At 54.6% G+C, this 13,195-nt stretch overlaps 3 non-coding genes across 3 annotated transcripts; all 3 read right to left on the bottom strand.

The window, feature by feature from the left end:
- Positions 1 to 1,825: 1,825 nt before the first annotated feature.
- LOC121168932 lies at positions 1,826 to 1,989 on the bottom strand. Its single transcript, XR_005885796.1, has one exon. It is a non-coding gene; the product is annotated as a U1 spliceosomal RNA (small nuclear RNA).
- Positions 1,990 to 6,825: 4,836 nt separating this feature from the next.
- On the bottom strand, positions 6,826 to 6,989 carry LOC121168931. Its single transcript, XR_005885795.1, has one exon. It is a non-coding gene; the product is annotated as a U1 spliceosomal RNA (small nuclear RNA).
- A 4,831-nt stretch (positions 6,990 to 11,820) lies between these two features.
- Positions 11,821 to 11,984, bottom strand: LOC121168930. Its single transcript, XR_005885794.1, has one exon. It is a non-coding gene; the product is annotated as a U1 spliceosomal RNA (small nuclear RNA).
- Between the last annotated feature and the right edge of the window lie 1,211 nt (positions 11,985 to 13,195).

The raw sequence follows: 13,195 nt of genomic DNA, 5'->3' as shown, positions 1-13,195 counted from the left end.
GTTCTGCTTTGTCTTTGAAAATGAAATAAAACTTTCCCACAGTGAAGACAAGTTAAAAGAATATGCCTCGGGGCCCAGTGCCGTGGCCTAGTGGCTACAGTCCTCACCTTGAACGCCATGGGACCCATTGGGCACTGGGACCCATTGGGCAGCTCCGCTTTGCATCCAGCTCCCTGCTTGTGGCCTGGAAAAGCAGTTGAGGACAGCCCAAAGCCTTGGCACCCTGTGCCCATGTGGGAGACCTGGAAGAAGTTCCTGCCTCCTGGCTTCGGATTGGCATAGCACCGGCCGTTGCGGTCACTTGGGGAGTGAATCATCGGACGCAAGATCTTTCTCTCTCTGTCTCTCCTCCTCGCTGTATATCTGACTTTCCAATAAAAATAAAATAAATCTTTGAAAGATTAAAAAAGAAAAGAAAGGAAAATATGCCTCTTCCAAACCTGCCCTACAAAGGATAACTTCAGATGTTCTCTCGACAGAGAAGAGGAATAGCACCCACCAAAACCAAAGGCAAATGTGAAGAACATCCCAGAAGGCTAAAGACTAAATCAGTGAACAACCCATTGCTAAAGGGACACGAACAAATTCCCACCTGCATGTAAATGACTTACACTCACCAAACATCCTAGATTAGCAGACTGGATCGAAACAAAAGAAAACAAAACCCATCTCTTTGTCGCCTGCAGAAGACATAGCTCATCAGCAAAGATAAGCAGAAACTATATCTTCTCATGGGTTTCTATTTTTCTTTTATTTCGTTTCATCTCTTCAAAACGCTTTGTTCCTGGTGAAACTCTTCACGGACTGCTACATCATACAGTAGCATCATTTTCTTCAAGAAAGGTCTTGGTTTTCATTTCTTCAGCGACCGACACAAGAGTCATCCAGTAGCATGTTATTTAACTTCGTGTCGTTCCTAATTTCTTTTCTTCCTGTCGTTGGTGTTGTAGTGTGGGCTTTCACTAAGGGGAGGATGTACAGTAGTGACTGTAATGGAGACTGTCATGTCCAGATGAGCGAGCGTGTCTACTTCCAGACCAAAGAAGGGATCCCCATGAGAGCGTGAACTGTATCTTGGCAATAGACTGGACCTATGGCCGTTTAGGAAGAACTATACCCGGTGTGGGTGTGTGTGGGGGCGGGGGGGAAGGGGGGCGGCTATGGGGGACTGGTAATGGAAGTCACAGGGGCTGTGGAACTATATCATACAGTGATAACCAGGACCAAACCAAAAGAAAAAAAAAAGAGGAAAAGGAATAGAGTTGAAAGGCCAAGAAGCAGAGAGCAGAGCAAGCAGAGGAATGGGCAGGTTGTGCCGTGGCTAGCGCTGCAGGGTTTTGGTTTGTTTGTTGATTGTAGAGTTGCAAGAAGCCAGGTGTTTGTCTGTGGATTGTAGAGTTGGGTGAAGCGTTTGAGTGTAGTGGTGTGTGCGTGGTTGCAGGAGTGATTTTTCCAGTTTTGAGAGAGTGTATCCAAGTGGGGTGTGGGTTGAGTGTTTGTGAGTGGCAGTGGTGGGTGCATGACTGTGTGCAGTGCAGTGCAGTGCAGTGCGGGGTGAGGCGGGGCATGAGTTGTGAGAAGATGGTGTGGGTGCAGGGAGTGGTGTGTGGTGTGGTGCAGGTGGTGGGCAGTGCAGTGTGTAGGCAAGCAAGGCGTGGGGTGGGATGCAGGCTGGAGGGGAGGTTAGAGGAGTGTGGGTCGGCGGGAGAGGGATGGGATTGAGATGTGATGTAGAGAGGTGCGAGAGGAGTAGTTGGTCGTGTGAATGGGTGAGCGTGTGAAGCGCCGCAACGTGCACAAGGCTGTCTTTGAGACACAGCAATGTCAGGGGAGAGCGCGAACGCAGTCCCCCACTACCACAAATTATGCAGTCGAGTTTCCCACATTTGGGGAAATCGCAGGGGTCAGCACCTCCCAAGTGCAATGGAGGAGCCTCGCCCTGGGAAAACCACCTGCATGATCATGGTATCTCCCCTGCCAGGTAAGTATGACCAAAACAAACCACGCCGCAACACACATGCGCGCGCACAACACTTCACACACACGCTCACTTCCGCACGCGCGCTCCAGGCCCTCTGCGCCCTCACACGCACAAAACTGCGCACATTCGCAACGCACCGTCTCAACTCTCGCCCACACCACGCCAACTCGCCTCCTTTCCCTGCAGCAGCTGCCTGCCCAGCAGCCCCTGCGCTTCTGCATCTGCATACACACGCCCTCTCCGGGGCCTCTCTGGCACAGACCCGCCACGCCCTGACCCCACCCCCACCCCCGCTCAGCCAGAGTGGAGGGACGTGCCTGCCTGTCCCATGTCCCCACTCCGTCCCCATCTATCCCCTATCCAGCCCGTCTGCCTCCCTCGGGCTTTGCCCCGAGCCCTTGCCCTTGTCCCTCCCAGCTGTCCTGGGCCTTGGCCCATCTTGCGCCACGACTCTGGTGGGGGCGTTGGGGTACTCTCTGAGGGCACTGCATCTCCTGCTGGGTGTCGGTTAGGCTGGGCAGGGCAGCGTTGCTGACCAGCAGGTGTGTGGGTTGAGCCGAGGCAGAGGGGCAGCGGGGCAGCGGGGCAGCGGGGCAGCGGGGCAGCGGGGCAGCGGGGCAGCGGGGCAGCGGGAAGGGGGCAGGCAGTTCCGGGCCAAACCCAGGCACGATGACAAGCACAGGAGTCAGGCTGAGTTGTGGACCATGACAGGCCAGGTTATCACATCTACACCATGGACACGGTTGCATGGGAGCCAGGGATGGGGGCAGGCAGAGCGGGGCTAGGCTGCGGCACCCGCTGGCAAGAGTTGGGACTGCGGGTGGGCCTGGCCAGGTCAGGCTGTAGCATCCAAAGGCAAGGGCCCAGACGGGGGATAGGCCACGCCACGCCACAGTGGGCAAAGCAGGGGCACCCACTGATGCACATGAGAGCCAGGTCTGGGGGGTAGACGAGGCAGAGCTGAGCGGTAATACCCGATCGCAGAGAGCCAGAATAGGTGTGGGCTGGTCTTCAAGGTTGCGGTGCCCAACAGTGAAGGTCAGGACTGGAGGTGGGCCAAGTCAGGCTGAGCCCAATGCCGAGGTGAGACAGGACGCCAGGCTGGGAGCGATCGAGCGTGGGAGGACTTGTGGCAGGGCTGGGAGGGAGGCTGCTGAGCCACTGCTCCCACTCCGCTGAGGAGCAGAAGAGCTGGGATTGGGGGTGGGATTGGCATTGGGGCTGGTGAAGGCCTGGCAGGGCTGCAACGACCACAGCAGTAAGTGCTGGCAAGTGCAAGACCTGGGGCCTGGCCTAGTAGGGAAACTCGGCTGCAGCTCCCAGCTCCCACTGACGGACGCGGGTCAGGGCGGATGAGGAAGCGCCATCGGCAGCCAGAGTGGTAGACCCAAGTAGACCCGCGGCTGACGTGGCCCTACCAGCTCCTGGATCGCTGTGTGACAGAGATGTGCAGCTTCGGGGATTCAAGGGTAAGGACATGTTCAAACAGACGGAGAAACATCAGCCCGTGTGAAGCAGAGATGGGCACATTCCCAGGAAATAGGAGAGGACAGAAAGACAGCACACCGTGGGGCACCTGGAGACTGACAGACACAGGAAAGCCGAGGAGACAACGGTGTCGTGTCGGTGTGGCAGTGACCGACACCCCAGGGGCATTCAGCAAGCGGCAACCTGAATTGCACCGGCACCCAGAACTCCACCAGCAACAAGGTGGGAAGGGACGTTCGCCAACTGGGCAGCTCAGGAGGCGAACCCAGGCAGAGAGCTGCCCGTCCTGCTGCTCTGATGGACTTGACCAGGAGCAGGGACAGAGCGGCAGGTTCCAGATGGCAGTGTGGGAACAGGGTAGATTTCACAGCCCAGTCTGCCCCCTAGAGCCGAGTTGGGCACCGCTTTCTACAGGAAGGCAAAGGCTATGGGACAGTACTGCACATGCACCGTGCTGAGAAGGAACTCCTTTCTGGCTCAGGACCTGCAGCAACGGGACAAACCTGCAGCTGTCACCCGAGATAGGTCCGAGTAGCCCTCAGACCTGGCGGCCGGTAGATCGAGAGCTCTACTAGTGGCACGACGGATGCCATTTTGTACAGCGTGGAAAAACTAAGACTGCAGGGACAACAGTGAGCTGCGCATACGCTGGGCTGGGAGCAAACTCACCGAGCTCAGTGCATTACACTGGTCCCACGGGGAAAATACTGTCGACTTTGGCATCTTACGACTCAAAAGGGGGAGGAGAGTGGTGAGCCGGGAGCTGGGGCTGCTATGGTGGAAGTCTAACATAAGAACTGCAGACCTGGGACTCGCTGGAGGGGGTGGCACGAGTGACCGCAAACAAAGAGCCGTGTGCCAACCACAGTCAGTAAACTCACACTGCAGGCCTGTGGGTGACACAGCTTAGAAAACTGCGCCAAGGAGAAGAATCTGATCACCAATGACCAAGAGCAAAAGAGGAGACAGAGGCACAATGGATAGTACTCAAGAGTCCCTGAAAAGGAGCAAAAGCCTTGGCCAACCTCAGAGTTCACTGGGGAATACCTGGAGAAATGGAGGATACGGCATCCAAAACACTTGATACCAAGCTTCTTACCAACGGCGAGAAGCACCTCAAGCAGAAGTTCAAGAAATTTAAGGAACATGTCACACAGGGGATGACTCAAATGAAAGCTGATATATCAGAAATGCAGAATACAGCACAGGAATGTAAAATTATAGTGCAGAGTCTTGAAAAGAGGATGAAGAAAGTAGAGGAAATCATCTCAGAATTGCAAGAGATTTCCTGTCACCAGGAGGAACCAAACGAAAAGCTGGAAGCAGAGCTGAGTCAAGCCAAAATAAATAAATAAATAAATAAATAAATAAATAAATAAATAAATAAATAAATAAATAAAAGTATTCAAGAACTATAAAGGAATGACAATTGAATTCACAGGAAACTCAACGGGCCAGAAGAGAATGGAGCAACATATTCCAGATTCTAAAAGCACAAGACTGTCGGCCCAGGATAACGTACCCAGCAAAGTTCTGCTTTGTCTTTGAAAATGAAATAAAACTTTCCCACAGTGAAGACAAGTTAAAAGAATATGCCTCGGGGCCCAGTGCCGTGGCCTAGTGGCTACAGTCCTCACCTTGAACGCCATGGGACCCATTGGGCACTGGGACCCATTGGGCAGCTCCGCTTTGCATCCAGCTCCCTGCTTGTGGCCTGGAAAAGCAGTTGAGGACAGCCCAAAGCCTTGGCACCCTGTGCCCATGTGGGAGACCTGGAAGAAGTTCCTGCCTCCTGGCTTCGGATTGGCATAGCACCGGCCGTTGCGGTCACTTGGGGAGTGAATCATCGGACGCAAGATCTTTCTCTCTCTGTCTCTCCTCCTCGCTGTATATCTGACTTTCCAATAAAAATAAAATAAATCTTTGAAAGATTAAAAAAGAAAAGAAAGGAAAATATGCCTCTTCCAAACCTGCCCTACAAAGGATAACTTCAGATGTTCTCTCGACAGAGAAGAGGAATAGCACCCACCAAAACCAAAGGCAAATGTGAAGAACATCCCAGAAGGCTAAAGACTAAATCAGTGAACAACCCATTGCTAAAGGGACACGAACAAATTCCCACCTGCATGTAAATGACTTACACTCACCAAACATCCTAGATTAGCAGACTGGATCGAAACAAAAGAAAACAAAACCCATCTCTTTGTCGCCTGCAGAAGACATAGCTCATCAGCAAAGATAAGCAGAAACTATATCTTCTCATGGGTTTCTATTTTTCTTTTATTTCGTTTCATCTCTTCAAAACGCTTTGTTCCTGGTGAAACTCTTCACGGACTGCTACATCATACAGTAGCATCATTTTCTTCAAGAAAGGTCTTGGTTTTCATTTCTTCAGCGACCGACACAAGAGTCATCCAGTAGCATGTTATTTAACTTCGTGTCGTTCCTAATTTCTTTTCTTCCTGTCGTTGGTGTTGTAGTGTGGGCTTTCACTAAGGGGAGGATGTACAGTAGTGACTGTAATGGAGACTGTCATGTCCAGATGAGCGAGCGTGTCTACTTCCAGACCAAAGAAGGGATCCCCATGAGAGCGTGAACTGTATCTTGGCAATAGACTGGACCTATGGCCGTTTAGGAAGAACTATACCCGGTGTGGGTGTGTGTGGGGGCGGGGGGGAAGGGGGGCGGCTATGGGGGACTGGTAATGGAAGTCACAGGGGCTGTGGAACTATATCATACAGTGATAACCAGGACCAAACCAAAAGAAAAAAAAAAAGAGGAAAAGGAATAGAGTTGAAAGGCCAAGAAGCAGAGAGCAGAGCAAGCAGAGGAATGGGCAGGTTGTGCCGTGGCTAGCGCTGCAGGGTTTTGGTTTGTTTGTTGATTGTAGAGTTGCAAGAAGCCAGGTGTTTGTCTGTGGATTGTAGAGTTGGGTGAAGCGTTTGAGTGTAGTGGTGTGTGCGTGGTTGCAGGAGTGATTTTTCCAGTTTTGAGAGAGTGTATCCAAGTGGGGTGTGGGTTGAGTGTTTGTGAGTGGCAGTGGTGGGTGCATGACTGTGTGCAGTGCAGTGCAGTGCAGTGCGGGGTGAGGCGGGGCATGAGTTGTGAGAAGATGGTGTGGGTGCAGGGAGTGGTGTGTGGTGTGGTGCAGGTGGTGGGCAGTGCAGTGTGTAGGCAAGCAAGGCGTGGGGTGGGATGCAGGCTGGAGGGGAGGTTAGAGGAGTGTGGGTCGGCGGGAGAGGGATGGGATTGAGATGTGATGTAGAGAGGTGCGAGAGGAGTAGTTGGTCGTGTGAATGGGTGAGCGTGTGAAGCGCCGCAACGTGCACAAGGCTGTCTTTGAGACACAGCAATGTCAGGGGAGAGCGCGAACGCAGTCCCCCACTACCACAAATTATGCAGTCGAGTTTCCCACATTTGGGGAAATCGCAGGGGTCAGCACCTCCCAAGTGCAATGGAGGAGCCTCGCCCTGGGAAAACCACCTGCATGATCATGGTATCTCCCCTGCCAGGTAAGTATGACCAAAACAAACCACGCCGCAACACACATGCGCGCGCACAACACTTCACACACACGCTCACTTCCGCACGCGCGCTCCAGGCCCTCTGCGCCCTCACACGCACAAAACTGCGCACATTCGCAACGCACCGTCTCAACTCTCGCCCACACCACGCCAACTCGCCTCCTTTCCCTGCAGCAGCTGCCTGCCCAGCAGCCCCTGCGCTTCTGCATCTGCATACACACGCCCTCTCCGGGGCCTCTCTGGCACAGACCCGCCACGCCCTGACCCCACCCCCACCCCCGCTCAGCCAGAGTGGAGGGACGTGCCTGCCTGTCCCATGTCCCCACTCCGTCCCCATCTATCCCCTATCCAGCCCGTCTGCCTCCCTCGGGCTTTGCCCCGAGCCCTTGCCCTTGTCCCTCCCAGCTGTCCTGGGCCTTGGCCCATCTTGCGCCACGACTCTGGTGGGGGCGTTGGGGTACTCTCTGAGGGCACTGCATCTCCTGCTGGGTGTCGGTTAGGCTGGGCAGGGCAGCGTTGCTGACCAGCAGGTGTGTGGGTTGAGCCGAGGCAGAGGGGCAGCGGGGCAGCGGGGCAGCGGGGCAGCGGGGCAGCGGGCAGCGGGGCAGCGGGGCAGCGGGAAGGGGGCAGGCAGTTCCGGGCCAAACCCAGGCACGATGACAAGCACAGGAGTCAGGCTGAGTTGTGGACCATGACAGGCCAGGTTATCACATCTACACCATGGACACGGTTGCATGGGAGCCAGGGATGGGGGCAGGCAGAGCGGGGCTAGGCTGCGGCACCCGCTGGCAAGAGTTGGGACTGCGGGTGGGCCTGGCCAGGTCAGGCTGTAGCATCCAAAGGCAAGGGCCCAGACGGGGGATAGGCCACGCCACGCCACAGTGGGCAAAGCAGGGGCACCCACTGATGCACATGAGAGCCAGGTCTGGGGGGTAGACGAGGCAGAGCTGAGCGGTAATACCCGATCGCAGAGAGCCAGAATAGGTGTGGGCTGGTCTTCAAGGTTGCGGTGCCCAACAGTGAAGGTCAGGACTGGAGGTGGGCCAAGTCAGGCTGAGCCCAATGCCGAGGTGAGACAGGACGCCAGGCTGGGAGCGATCGAGCGTGGGAGGACTTGTGGCAGGGCTGGGAGGGAGGCTGCTGAGCCACTGCTCCCACTCCGCTGAGGAGCAGAAGAGCTGGGATTGGGGGTGGGATTGGCATTGGGGCTGGTGAAGGCCTGGCAGGGCTGCAACGACCACAGCAGTAAGTGCTGGCAAGTGCAAGACCTGGGGCCTGGCCTAGTAGGGAAACTCGGCTGCAGCTCCCAGCTCCCACTGACGGACGCGGGTCAGGGCGGATGAGGAAGCGCCATCGGCAGCCAGAGTGGTAGACCCAAGTAGACCCGCGGCTGACGTGGCCCTACCAGCTCCTGGATCGCTGTGTGACAGAGATGTGCAGCTTCGGGGATTCAAGGGTAAGGACATGTTCAAACAGACGGAGAAACATCAGCCCGTGTGAAGCAGAGATGGGCACATTCCCAGGAAATAGGAGAGGACAGAAAGACAGCACACCGTGGGGCACCTGGAGACTGACAGACACAGGAAAGCCGAGGAGACAACGGTGTCGTGTCGGTGTGGCAGTGACCGACACCCCAGGGGCATTCAGCAAGCGGCAACCTGAATTGCACCGGCACCCAGAACTCCACCAGCAACAAGGTGGGAAGGGACGTTCGCCAACTGGGCAGCTCAGGAGGCGAACCCAGGCAGAGAGCTGCCCGTCCTGCTGCTCTGATGGACTTGACCAGGAGCAGGGACAGAGCGGCAGGTTCCAGATGGCAGTGTGGGAACAGGGTAGATTTCACAGCCCAGTCTGCCCCCTAGAGCCGAGTTGGGCACCGCTTTCTACAGGAAGGCAAAGGCTATGGGACAGTACTGCACATGCACCGTGCTGAGAAGGAACTCCTTTCTGGCTCAGGACCTGCAGCAACGGGACAAACCTGCAGCTGTCACCCGAGATAGGTCCGAGTAGCCCTCAGACCTGGCGGCCGGTAGATCGAGAGCTCTACTAGTGGCACGACGGATGCCATTTTGTACAGCGTGGAAAAACTAAGACTGCAGGGACAACAGTGAGCTGCGCATACGCTGGGCTGGGAGCAAACTCACCGAGCTCAGTGCATTACACTGGTCCCACGGGGAAAATACTGTCGACTTTGGCATCTTACGACTCAAAAGGGGGAGGAGAGTGGTGAGCCGGGAGCTGGGGCTGCTATGGTGGAAGTCTAACATAAGAACTGCAGACCTGGGACTCGCTGGAGGGGGTGGCACGAGTGACCGCAAACAAAGAGCCGTGTGCCAACCACAGTCAGTAAACTCACACTGCAGGCCTGTGGGTGACACAGCTTAGAAAACTGCGCCAAGGAGAAGAATCTGATCACCAATGACCAAGAGCAAAAGAGGAGACAGAGGCACAATGGATAGTACTCAAGAGTCCCTGAAAAGGAGCAAAAGCCTTGGCCAACCTCAGAGTTCACTGGGGAATACCTGGAGAAATGGAGGATACGGCATCCAAAACACTTGATACCAAGCTTCTTACCAACGGCGAGAAGCACCTCAAGCAGAAGTTCAAGAAATTTAAGGAACATGTCACACAGGGGATGACTCAAATGAAAGCTGATATATCAGAAATGCAGAATACAGCACAGGAATGTAAAATTATAGTGCAGAGTCTTGAAAAGAGGATGAAGAAAGTAGAGGAAATCATCTCAGAATTGCAAGAGATTTCCTGTCACCAGGAGGAACCAAACGAAAAGCTGGAAGCAGAGCTGAGTCAAGCCAAAATAAATAAATAAATAAATAAATAAATAAATAAATAAATAAATAAATAAATAAAAGTATTCAAGAACTATAAAGGAATGACAATTGAATTCACAGGAAACTCAACGGGCCAGAAGAGAATGGAGCAACATATTCCAGATTCTAAAAGCACAAGACTGTCGGCCCAGGATAACGTACCCAGCAAAGTTCTGCTTTGTCTTTGAAAATGAAATAAAACTTTCCCACAGTGAAGACAAGTTAAAAGAATATGCCTCGGGGCCCAGTGCCGTGGCCTAGTGGCTACAGTCCTCACCTTGAACGCCATGGGACCCATTGGGCACTGGGACCCATTGGGCAGCTCCGCTTTGCATCCAGCTCCCTGCTTGTGGCCTGGAAAAGCAGTTGAGGACAGCCCAAAGCCTTGGCACCCTGTGCCCATGTGGGAGACCTGGAAGAAGTTCCTGCCTCCTGGCTTCGGATTGGCATAGCACCGGCCGTTGCGGTCACTTGGGGAGTGAATCATCGGACGCAAGATCTTTCTCTCTCTGTCTCTCCTCCTCGCTGTATATCTGACTTTCCAATAAAAATAAAATAAATCTTTGAAAGATTAAAAAAGAAAAGAAAGGAAAATATGCCTCTTCCAAACCTGCCCTACAAAGGATAACTTCAGATGTTCTCTCGACAGAGAAGAGGAATAGCACCCACCAAAACCAAAGGCAAATGTGAAGAACATCCCAGAAGGCTAAAGACTAAATCAGTGAACAACCCATTGCTAAAGGGACACGAACAAATTCCCACCTGCATGTAAATGACTTACACTCACCAAACATCCTAGATTAGCAGACTGGATCGAAACAAAAGAAAACAAAACCCATCTCTTTGTCGCCTGCAGAAGACATAGCTCATCAGCAAAGATAAGCAGAAACTATATCTTCTCATGGGTTTCTATTTTTCTTTTATTTCGTTTCATCTCTTCAAAACGCTTTGTTCCTGGTGAAACTCTTCACGGACTGCTACATCATACAGTAGCATCATTTTCTTCAAGAAAGGTCTTGGTTTTCATTTCTTCAGCGACCGACACAAGAGTCATCCAGTAGCATGTTATTTAACTTCGTGTCGTTCCTAATTTCTTTTCTTCCTGTCGTTGGTGTTGTAGTGTGGGCTTTCACTAAGGGGAGGATGTACAGTAGTGACTGTAATGGAGACTGTCATGTCCAGATGAGCGAGCGTGTCTACTTCCAGACCAAAGAAGGGATCCCCATGAGAGCGTGAACTGTATCTTGGCAATAGACTGGACCTATGGCCGTTTAGGAAGAACTATACCCGGTGTGGGTGTGTGTGGGGGCGGGGGGGAAGGGGGGCGGCTATGGGGGACTGGTAATGGAAGTCACAGGGGCTGTGGAACTATATCATACAGTGATAACCAGGACCAAACCAAAAGAAAAAAAAAAAGAGGAAAAGGAATAGAGTTGAAAGGCCAAGAAGCAGAGAGCAGAGCAAGCAGAGGAATGGGCAGGTTGTGCCGTGGCTAGCGCTGCAGGGTTTTGGTTTGTTTGTTGATTGTAGAGTTGCAAGAAGCCAGGTGTTTGTCTGTGGATTGTAGAGTTGGGTGAAGCGTTTGAGTGTAGTGGTGTGTGCGTGGTTGCAGGAGTGATTTTTCCAGTTTTGAGAGAGTGTATCCAAGTGGGGTGTGGGTTGAGTGTTTGTGAGTGGCAGTGGTGGGTGCATGACTGTGTGCAGTGCAGTGCAGTGCAGTGCGGGGTGAGGCGGGGCATGAGTTGTGAGAAGATGGTGTGGGTGCAGGGAGTGGTGTGTGGTGTGGTGCAGGTGGTGGGCAGTGCAGTGTGTAGGCAAGCAAGGCGTGGGGTGGGATGCAGGCTGGAGGGGAGGTTAGAGGAGTGTGGGTCGGCGGGAGAGGGATGGGATTGAGATGTGATGTAGAGAGGTGCGAGAGGAGTAGTTGGTCGTGTGAATGGGTGAGCGTGTGAAGCGCCGCAACGTGCACAAGGCTGTCTTTGAGACACAGCAATGTCAGGGGAGAGCGCGAACGCAGTCCCCCACTACCACAAATTATGCAGTCGAGTTTCCCACATTTGGGGAAATCGCAGGGGTCAGCACCTCCCAAGTGCAATGGAGGAGCCTCGCCCTGGGAAAACCACCTGCATGATCATGGTATCTCCCCTGCCAGGTAAGTATGACCAAAACAAACCACGCCGCAACACACATGCGCGCGCACAACACTTCACACACACGCTCACTTCCGCACGCGCGCTCCAGGCCCTCTGCGCCCTCACACGCACAAAACTGCGCACATTCGCAACGCACCGTCTCAACTCTCGCCCACACCACGCCAACTCGCCTCCTTTCCCTGCAGCAGCTGCCTGCCCAGCAGCCCCTGCGCTTCTGCATCTGCATACACACGCCCTCTCCGGGGCCTCTCTGGCACAGACCCGCCACGCCCTGACCCCACCCCCACCCCCGCTCAGCCAGAGTGGAGGGACGTGCCTGCCTGTCCCATGTCCCCACTCCGTCCCCATCTATCCCCTATCCAGCCCGTCTGCCTCCCTCGGGCTTTGCCCCGAGCCCTTGCCCTTGTCCCTCCCAGCTGTCCTGGGCCTTGGCCCATCTTGCGCCACGACTCTGGTGGGGGCGTTGGGGTACTCTCTGAGGGCACTGCATCTCCTGCTGGGTGTCGGTTAGGCTGGGCAGGGCAGCGTTGCTGACCAGCAGGTGTGTGGGTTGAGCCGAGGCAGCGGGGCAGCGGGGCAGCGGGGCAGCGGGGCAGCGGGGCAGCGGGGCAGCGGGGCAGCGGGAAGGGGGCAGGCAGTTCCGGGCCAAACCCAGGCACGATGACAAGCACAGGAGTCAGGCTGAGTTGTGGACCATGACAGGCCAGGTTATCACATCTACACCATGGACACGGTTGCATGGGAGCCAGGGATGGGGGCAGGCAGAGCGGGGCTAGGCTGCGGCACCCGCTGGCAAGAGTTGGGACTGCGGGTGGGCCTGGCCAGGTCAGGCTGTAGCATCCAAAGGCAAGGGCCCAGACGGGGGATAGGCCACGCCACGCCACAGTGGGCAAAGCAGGGGCACCCACTGATGCACATGAGAGCCAGGTCTGGGGGTAGACGAGGCAGAGCTGAGCGGTAATACCCGATCGCAGAGAGCCAGAATAGGTGTGGGCTGGTCTTCAAGGTTGCGGTGCCCAACAGTGAAGGTCAGGACTGGAGGTGGGCCAAGTCAGGCTGAGCCCAATGCCGAGGTGAGACAGGACGCCAGGCTGGGAGCGATCGAGCGTGGGAGGACTTGTGGCAGGGCTGGGAGGGAGGCTGCTGAGCCACTGCTCCCACTCCGCTGAGGAGCAGAAGAGCTGGGATTGGGGGTGGGATTGGCATTGGGGCTGGTGA

Source organism: Ochotona curzoniae, unplaced genomic scaffold (assembly GCF_017591425.1).
Source record: "Ochotona curzoniae isolate NIBS_2020 unplaced genomic scaffold, NIBS_Ocur_1.0 scaffold_1037, whole genome shotgun sequence".
NCBI classification, from domain to species: Eukaryota; Metazoa; Chordata; class Mammalia; order Lagomorpha; family Ochotonidae; genus Ochotona; species Ochotona curzoniae.
The sequence above is the reverse complement of the archived record's forward strand: the minus strand, read 5'-3'. Positions and strand labels throughout refer to the sequence as shown.